The sequence below is a fragment of the Macrotis lagotis genome, chromosome 3, assembly GCF_037893015.1.
Source record: "Macrotis lagotis isolate mMagLag1 chromosome 3, bilby.v1.9.chrom.fasta, whole genome shotgun sequence".
Taxonomy (NCBI): Eukaryota; Metazoa; Chordata; class Mammalia; order Peramelemorphia; family Peramelidae; genus Macrotis; species Macrotis lagotis.
Genome location: NC_133660.1, coordinates 150,856,043 through 150,863,942, shown reverse-complemented (window position 1 = coordinate 150,863,942; position 7,900 = coordinate 150,856,043).

Genomic DNA, 7,900 nt, shown 5'->3' with positions numbered 1-7,900 from the left:
TTAGTAATTAGTGATACATACCCGATGACTCCCAGCACACTGGGAGCACCGAAAGAACACTCTTCTACATATGGAAGATAAAATAGTTTGATTGAATACATTTGGAACTATCCCAACCTGTTCAGCTACAGAGGACATATGTTAGAAATTCACATGACATGCAAGCAAAAATCAGCCAATGATTTCTCTTTCGCACTCACTTTCAGAGGAAAGGAGGGTTTAAAATCTCTACTAGACATCTACTAGACATAGAATTTAAGATTTCTGAAAAGCAATGGTTAGATAGATAGATTTGAGGATTATAAATACAGAGGTGACAATTTCATCAATGTGAACAGATGAAACCACCAAATTGTTTTAGAGGGACAGGAGAAGAGGACTCAGGGAAGATCCTTGTGGTCATCAATGTTTAGTGTTTGCTGTTGTCCTTCATTCTCAAAGAAGTACACAACTTCACCGTGGTGATGTCATGACAAGCACGTGAATTGGATTTGAATGAGAGGGTACTGTGTAAAGTCACCAGCCTCACTTTCAACTCCAGAGCCATCTGGGTTCAGTGACCAGATATGAATCAGGATTTCTAGAGATTCCCCTAGATGCAAGACAATCAGGGTTAAGCAACTTGCTCAAGGTCAAATAACTAGTAAGGGACAAGTGTCTAAGACCACTTTTGAACTGGGGTCCTCAACTCCAGTGGCGATGCCATTCAATATCCCACTAAGGAAGAGAAAAAACAGTCAAAGAGGAAGTAGGAGAACCTGGAGAGAAAAGCATCTTTGAAACTTAAAAAGAAGAGAGCATCAAAGAGAAAATGATAATTAATAGTATCAAAGGCTACAAAGATGTTAAGAAGGATGACTGAGAAAAGGTCATTTGATTTGATAATTAAGACATTGTTAATTTTGCAGAAATCAGTTTTAGTAGTAGTAAAATTCATTATCTGTTTTTTCCAATTTTTCCAATTCCATCCTTAGAACACTTGAATAAATTTTGCTCAGGGAACTGTTTTCAAGTGTCATTTTGTTTTTGCTTCTGATTTCTTAATAGTTATATGCTCTTACAGGTGAATGGTCAAAGAATCAACTTTGGAAAGATTTCAGAGATTTTTTTTTCTTCCAATACAGAGCTTAGAAGATCACCTCTATAACTTACATGTAGCATCTAGGTTTTGCTTAAAGATCACAAATGAAAACCTTACCAGGCAACTTATTCCACTTTTGAAAAACTTTATTTTGTAGTCTTTCCTTACATCCAGCTTAAATATGTTTCTTTGCAAATTCCAATCTAGATCTTAGTATTCCCTAAGGAGACAGAGAACATATAGCTTCCAAGTACCTAAAAAGAGTTATAAACCAATTCAATCTGTTCAAGATCCTCACTATCTTGATTGTCATACCTTTGTCATTGCAATTTATCAACATTGTTCCTAAAATATATTGCTCTATGTTAATGTAGTCAGCCCAGAACTAAATTTAATTCTTCAGATATGATCTGGCCAAAGCATCAGTAGATTCTCACATTCCAGCAAGAAGCATAGCAGATACCATATATGCTCAGAAAATAATAGAACTATATTCTGATGAGAAAGGACATAACACTTACCAGAATAGCATACCAGACAACAACAAGCTCTTAGAAGTATGAATTGTTTCTCTAATGAATTCATATGTCCTGGCCCCATATTTTCCCTTCACTTTTCACATTCTTCTAGGTACAAACATGATCCTGTAAAGAATATAACCCACGAGTATGAAAAGGAATCTTTATTGTAATTTATTTGTTCAGCTCTATCAATAAATATATTTTTATTGTGAGTTAATACATTATCTATAGTTGATAGAAAAAATATCTTTGATGGAGCTAATCTTGTTAGCTTAAATTTTAAGGGGATTATCATTCCCAGAGTTCCAAAACACATGTAAATTTTATTGAACTCATATATGAGGTAGAAGGGGCCTTCATAGTGTATCAAGTACCAAGGGTATCTATATCAATTTAATTTTGTAGATATTTAGAATATATTTTTTCTGTCTATCTGTATTACTGGGTTTTGTAAGTAATATATAAAATACTGATTATTAAGTGAGTTTGTTTTCTTTATGATTATTTTTTAGAATAATCTGATTATTTTTTCTTTGAATTATTGGGGTGCCCTAAATATATATTTTGCAAATAGATATATTTCCTTACTCATTCCCCTGCTTATTTTCCCAATTACTTGCCTAATTTCTATGGATAGCATTTGTAGTTCTTTATCTAATAAAAGGAAAGGCAATAGTCATCCTATTTTAATACCTTGATGTCATTGGGAATGTTTTAAATGTTTCTCCACTATAAATAATTTCAAGTCCTGGTTTTATGTTTAAACTTTTTATCATATCTGGGAAATTTTAAAATTATATTTCTCAGTATTTTTAAAAACTTTAGAATATGATGCTTTGCTGAAAGTTTTTTCTGAAATTAATTGATATGACAATTAAAAAATTCTTATATTTATATTAATTGATATAGTTATACTTATTTATATTTATATTTTTATTTAATTTTTATTTATTTATATTTATTTATATTTACTTATTTATTTATATTTATTTATTTTATTTATATTTTATTTATATATTTCTATTTCTATTTATTTATATATTTCTATTTATTCTTATATTTCTTATAATAAGTTCTGAACCACAAAGGCTGTCATATTTAACTACTTTTAAATTTATGTTATAGGGAAAAGATTTAATTTGATCCTCTCAGTTAATTACTTCAGGTTCTGGAAATTTTGTGGATTAGATTTTTCCTCTAAACACTAGTCTACAAATTGATATCAATGCACCTGGAGTGCCACACAATAAGTACTGCCATACCCAAGATAGGGGCTGGGATCAGGGTTAATATATGATTCTAAGGCATAGAGAATGATGGGATTGCAGGTAGGAGCAGTAAGGCATCTCAAAGTTTCACAAGGTAAATTTAACATAACAAGCAAAATTCCAAAGACAAAGCTTCAGAACCTCTGGAGGGGAGAATTGGGGAGATCTACAAAATACTCAAGAAGCTGGAACTGACATCTTCTGAGTTTGTCAGTTCCAAGGTAAGAAGCTTACTGGAGTGCACGAATGTTTCTGGGGAAAGAGTTCACTGACTTTGAGAAGAGTATTAAGATAAGGTTTTAAATGAGAAAAAAGATCAAAGTTCAGAAAATCAAAAATAGATCTGGTAAGGGAAACAGTCATCTAATAAATTAACATGTTAAGTACAGAAAATTTTCCTCATTCTTCCCCAAATATAGACATATACAGTAGAAAGAAAATATCTGCATGGGTATCATACATACTAAATAACTCATGAGAAATTTATCATATATATTCAGGGCAGAACAACTACCAACATTGCTAAGTTGCCTATGTCTGACTAATTGAAACATGTTCATACTGGACCTGCTCTCTGAAAGATTATTACATCTCAGATGCTCCTCACTGGTTATCTCTGTTTCATTCTTGGCAGAAATCACAAGTTCGTTGAGCTGATAGATTAACCATTTCTGTAAGGTATCTTTTCTATCCCTCAGGAATTGAGTGATTAATAAGATTCTTCACTGTTGAGAGGACTGCAGTTTTATAGTCTGAAAAATGAAGGGCTATAGTTCTTTAAATTCATTTTCTTAATTTGTATATTCATAATCTTTATAGGTCTCAGATTTAGCCCATAACTTCTGAACCACCTGCTATGACTTCCCTCTAGAAGTGGCATTATGATTGGCAGTTTTCTAGACAATAAAGAGAGCAATAGTTGTCTTCAGTAGCCTTAATTGTCAAAGGTTATGAAGGTCTTCTCAGTCAGGCTAAACAAAAACAGAGATCTGGTTATGATAAAACCCACCCTCAGAACTCTTCGGTTTCACTCTTGTCTGTTAATTCCCCTCTTCTCAACTCTTCAGAAATCTATTTTAATTTACAGTCCATTTTAAGTAGGGAAATATCACCAAATGTTCTATTTCTTCAAATAAAAAGTGTAGAGTAAAATCAGCCTCCTTGTAACTGGGCTCTTCTGTGGAATGAAAATAGCAAAGACTGTGCTGGCTAGAGAAGACTGACCTTTGTTCCACTCTTCACTTTCTCCATTCTAAGGCATTCTAAACCTGTAACATCATACTACCATCTTTTCTACACTCATAGAAGCTTCAACACCATAATAACATTGAGTCATTAACAACTAGTCTTTAAGACCAGTCATTTAACTAGTTCTGAATTTATCTGCCTATATCACAAATCATCTTAACTCTTGCCTTGTCACTGGACTTCAGTGACTCTGTAAGAGAGTGAGGCTACGAACTTTTTGAAGCTCTGTCTCACTTAAATCCAATTTACTCACAAATCAAGATATTACTCTTGTGAAGTCTTTGATGATCTTAGAGAAAGAGGGAAGGACAACCACAAATAAAAGATAAAAGAGAATCTCTCCAGCTAGGTGGTGCAGTGTGGCACCTTGGGCAAAACACTTAACCCCAATTCCTAACAAAAATCAAAAAGAAAGATAAAAGAGAACTATTTATGAATATAGCCTTCTTAACGTAGTCTATTTGATATTTTAATTTTTTTTTTTGGTTTTTGCAAGGCAAATGGGGTTGAGTGGCTTGCCCAAGGCCACACAGCTAGGTAATTATTCAATGTCTGAGGTCAGATTTGAACTCAGGCACTCCTGACTCCAGGGCTGGTACTCTATCCAGTTCTCCACCTAGCTCCCCCCTTAATTTGAATTCTTAATTGATATTGATGTACTTTTTCCTAAGATATTTTTCCTCAAAGTGCTTAAGAATTTTTCCTCTTTTTTATTTTTGCTATTTTACCAAAAAACTTAATTTACTTTTCTTTTGTTAAATTTAACTCAAATTCACTCTATACAAGTTTTCTCTTGTATAGTCTATTTAAGCTTTACTCAGTTTTTCTTTTTGGGTTCCTTTGATTTTTTTAAAATTATGTTGCCTTTTTGTACTTCTATATAACAGTGAATTTTAAATATTTTTATTGTTGATATAGATGATTTGAGGATAATCACTTTTGATAAATTTCTTTATTTCTTTAATCAATGTAAATTCACCATTATTTAATTTGACATTTTGATTTTAATTGAAAATAATCAAATTTGTTAATAGTTAATTTTTATTATTGACTGACTTGTTATCCTTTTGACATCTTTCTTTTGGATTCAACTGACTTAATCCAAGTCATTATTAAATTTATGAATATTTGAAGATATTTACCTAAAAATAAGAAAATCTTGGATCTCTCTCTCTCTCTCTCTCTCTCTCTCTTTCTCTAATACATTAAACTGTTCCTATGTTTTGTGAATAAGTTCATCCATTTCATAATTATGACTATGATTTTTTTCTTTTTGTTCAGGAAATTTCACCTGAGTATCTTCCATTACTAAAGAAGATGGACACTTTACAAATTTAGAGATGTTCAGAGAACACTAAAAGTTTAAGTGACTTGCCCTGGATTGTACAATTAGTAAATTTCAGAAAACTAAAGATAAAACATTTTCTGGACTAAAGTCAGCTCTTCTCTATGTTAAACTATTTCTGATTTTTAATTTTGTTCCCTTCGACTTCAATATGTTCAGTTTAATATTTCTTTGCCATCTCCTCTTCACTCCCAAATCTTTAGGGCAAAAAAGGATAAAGATAAATTAAGAAATCTCTATTTTTGCTTACTTGAAAAAAATCATAGCCTGGGCTTCTCTACCTTCTTTCCCTAGCTGTGCTTAAAGTCTATGGTAAGCGGGTAGATTATTGGACCTGTATTTAGAAAGATCTGAGTTTACATCTTAGCTCAGATACTTGCTGGTTGTGTGATTCTGAGCAAGTCACTTGCCTTCTCTAACCCTCAGTTTTCTCCTGTCTTACAATATTGTGGTGAAGATCAGGTAAGATAAAATGTGAGGAAAAAAGTTACTAGATGTTTTGGCCACAATAGAGCCAAACAGAATTATATATGGAGGTATGTTTTGAAACTTCACTTGCCATGTCCAATTAAAGAAGGGTACAGATCACAATGTAGGACAGGGAGAGAGCAAGGTGCAGAAGAAACAAAAAGAATCCAGAAAGAGGTGGGGCAGGAGATTGAGGAGAAGAAAGGAGTCATTCTGGGGCTGTCAAATAACTTGATTTTGGTTTCCTGGAAGGTCTAAAGGCATGTCAATGGCAAGCTAAAGAACTTCAGGGAAAGGAATCAAAGGGTTTTCTAACTCTCAGTACACTGTTAAAATGTTCATCACACTGATTTACAACTTAGGATAAGGTAACTTTCATTTATTAAAAGTATTTGGATGCACTGAAGAGAGTCCTACTTTAAAATACATTCTTCTTTATAGTGAATAGTAATAGAATATTGAATACCTTATGTTTTCTCTTATCTTTTTTTCAGCATTTGAGTTTCTCTTGTGTCTTGTTACTGTAGAACACATTTTTGATTTAATTCTACTCTTTACCTATTTAAGATTGAAATCACTCTATTTTGTTGAATTATCATTTTTTTTCTCTTGGCATATACTTAATTTCATGATGTAAGTGCTTCTTGGTTGTAGTCCTAGCTGTTTTGCCTTCTAGAATTGCATGTTTCACCACCTCTAGTCCTTGAATGTTGGAGCTGCTAAATCCTGTGTAATCCTGATTGTGGTTCCCTGATATTTGAATTGTTTCCTTATTTCTACTAGCAGTATTTTTTCTGTGACCTGAAAATATACAATTTGGCAATAATATTCCTTGGAATTTTTATTTTGAGGTAGATTTTTTTCAGTGCCCATTTTTGCCTTCTTGTTTCAGGGTATCTGGATAGTTTTCCTTGATAATTTCTTAAAAAATGATGTCCAAATCTTTTTTTTTTTGATTAAGGCTTTCATGTAGTTCAATGATTCTTACATTGTCTCTTTAAAGCTATCTTTCTGGTAAATAGTTTTTTGGTTTTGTTTGGTTTTTGATGCAATTTTTTTATTTTTTTCATTCTTTTGAATGTATTTTGATTGATTTCTGATATCTCACAGAGTCATTAGCATCTACTTTACCAATTATAACTTTCAAGGACTTGTTTTCCTCAATTGGTTTTTGTCTTTTTTTTATTTTGTTCAATTATGGGTTTTAAGAAGTTTTTCTACTCTGCTGACCCTTTTTTCATAATTAATTCTACTGTATCACTTCTATTTTTTCCCAATTTTTCTTCTACTCCTATTATATGATCTTTTTATTTTTAGGTTTTTGCAAGGCAAATGGGGTTAAGTGGCTTGCCTAAGGCCACACAGCTAGGTAATTATTTTGTGTGAGGTCAGATTTGAACCCAGGTACTCTCGACTGCAGGGCCAGTGCTTTATCTACTGCACCACCTAGCCACCCCCTATTATATGATCTTTAAGGTGCTCTTTGAATTCTTCCATGAATAACAACATCTATTCAAAACCATAGTTAAAAAAAACAAAAATGTGTATTTAATTTTTACCATGTTACTTACTACTCTAGAATTAAGGAAACATATCACAGTCAAATATTTCTGCCTAATATAAGAGAATAGAGGAAATACACGTTAGCAAAATGTATTGCTTGGCAATATGTATGAACATGAAAATGACAGAAATATATATTCATGACACACACGCAGACAGCAAATATATAGGAAATTTATGGTAAGAGGACTTAGATCTTTAAAATTACAGGGCTACCAGTATCCTTTAGTAATATCATAATACTGATGTTTACCATTCTACTTAATGTGATACTTTCAGAGATAACTAAATTTGCTTCTGCTAATGCTTTCTAGTCTTTAGCTATTTAAGGTCATATCCTAAACTTTTAAGCTCCATATGTTAAGGTCTAGAAACCTCTCTCTCTGACTGCCAATGACAGTGCTAG